The sequence below is a fragment of the Phoenix dactylifera genome, chromosome 1 (genome assembly GCF_009389715.1).
Source record: "Phoenix dactylifera cultivar Barhee BC4 chromosome 1, palm_55x_up_171113_PBpolish2nd_filt_p, whole genome shotgun sequence".
Classification (NCBI taxonomy): Eukaryota; Viridiplantae; Streptophyta; class Magnoliopsida; order Arecales; family Arecaceae; genus Phoenix; species Phoenix dactylifera.
The window spans coordinates 24,062,529-24,064,709 of NC_052392.1; positions in this window are offsets into that span (position 1 = coordinate 24,062,529).

The following is a 2,181-nucleotide window of genomic DNA, read 5'->3' on the forward strand; positions in this document are numbered from 1 at the left end:
AGAGCGTGTCGGGATATATCTTCACTCTTAAGGGTGGGGCTATCTGCTGGAAGAGTTCCAAGCAGCATATAGTTGCAGATTCTACATGTGAAGCAGAATACATCGCAGCATCTGATGCCGCCAAGGAAGCTGTATGGTTGCGAAAGTTCATCACCGAGCTTGGAGTGACACCCTCCATTGATGGTCCAGTTTCTATATTTTGTGATAACACTGGAGCCATAGCTCAGGCAAAGGAACCAAAAGCACATCAGCGGACCAAGCATATTCTGCGACGCTATCACCTGGTTCGAGAGATTATAGAACGAGGTGATATTGATCTTCAAAGATTGACACAAAAGAAAATCTGGCTGACCCATTTACCAAAGTCCTCGGCATCAAAGAGTTCAACGAACACAAGTCGAAGATGGGTATTAGATACTGTGCCGATTGGCTTTAAGCTAAGTGGGAGTTGTTGGAAATTGTATCCTAATGTCAATCGTCAGCATATTGATGATTGAATTTTGGTAAATGAATTGACAAATTAATAAAGTATTATTTGGCATTATTCATCATTTCATCTTCAAATGAACTCTTATATGATGAAGTCCTTAGACTTATGTTATGATAAAGGAGGATTTATCTTTGAGTCCTTAAACTTGTTCGCGACCAAATGATATGTTGTTACTAGGACGACAACATTATCGAGATTAGGTCGTTGTGTGACATATACGTTGGTTGTCCTCTTAACCAAGGAGTGTGGAGACACTGGTATGCCATACAGGTGAAGTGTAGGAGTACATTTCACTGAACGTGACCAATTCAGGAATGCTCTATTGTCGAGAGATGTTTCGAGTGGATATGGGTATAAGTTTGGCCCTCTGACCTGAGACCGCAACCTGTGACTAGCAAGCAATTCACTGTAACTTTGGTACCGGACTACCTGAATTTCTAATTCAGTGACGGAAGGTCACTGGGTGCAGTCAAGTACTTGCGTAGTCAGTTGTGAGTTAAGATCGAATTGACCCCTCCTGGAAATAGAAGATAATGTCTTGTGATTAATTTAGCAAAACCTTGGCCAGGGTAATCTCAGTGAGGAGTCACGGGATATCTAAAGTTAATCACATAATGGATGTACTAATTATAGGGTTGACAGTGAGCTCTAAGTCATCCTGGCATTAGGAGTCAAAGGGATTGAATTATACAGTAACCATAGTCCAGGATTTCAGAATATTTGCTTCGCATATATTCGGCCTATCCGGACGTCGGGTACCATTGCTAGATGGTCACATCGATTAGTATAGGAAGATGTTCCTATACTACCGGCTTAGGTTCGAACATATGAGGTCACACGCATAGAAGTTTCTAGGTTGATCAAATGGCTGATTGATGATTAAGAATCATTCAGGAGTAATTTGGTCAATTCGATTGACAAATTATCCAAAGCAAAAGTTGCATTAAAATAATTATTAAATTATTGGAGGACTAATTAGCAATTAGATTGCTAATGAACTCAATTTGATTGAGTAATTGGGCTTAGGTTGAGCCAAATTGAATAGGATTCAATTTGGGCTGCATCAGGGTTTGACCTAATTGGATTGGGTTTAACCCAAGTAGATTGAGCTTGACCCAATTGATGGGACTTGACCCAATTGGATTGGGCTTGATCCAAATCAATTAGAAGACCTTATTTGATGAGGATTATGAGTCCAAATAATCAGAATTGGATAAGGAGAAGAATCCCTAAATTTTAGGAACCCATCCTTATCTTCTTGGAGAAGAATGACATCTTAATTTATTCCCAATATTTTCTATGCCTATCCTCTTTATTTTTGGCCAAAAATTGGCGTGAGAAGAGAGGAGGCGTGGGGCTATAATTTCTATAAAAATGGAACCTTAAATCTTTCTAGAAAGATTTAGATGAATTTCCTAATTTGTAGGGATTGCATGGTGCATGAAATAGGGTGGTCTGCGGCTGAACTTTGGACGCATGAATTCCTATCCTTTAGGGATCCAAAATGCACGAAATTTGGTTATGTTTATCTCCTCTTAGCTGCCAAACCACCAGAATTTTTTGGGAATTTTATCAGCCAAATTAGTTGGCTAAATTAGGTGTGATACGTGGGGGGATCTTTTGGCTATAAAAGACCCCCATGCCTTGGGTTCAAGATATACCATATTTAGTGGTTTCAAAAGAATTCTGAA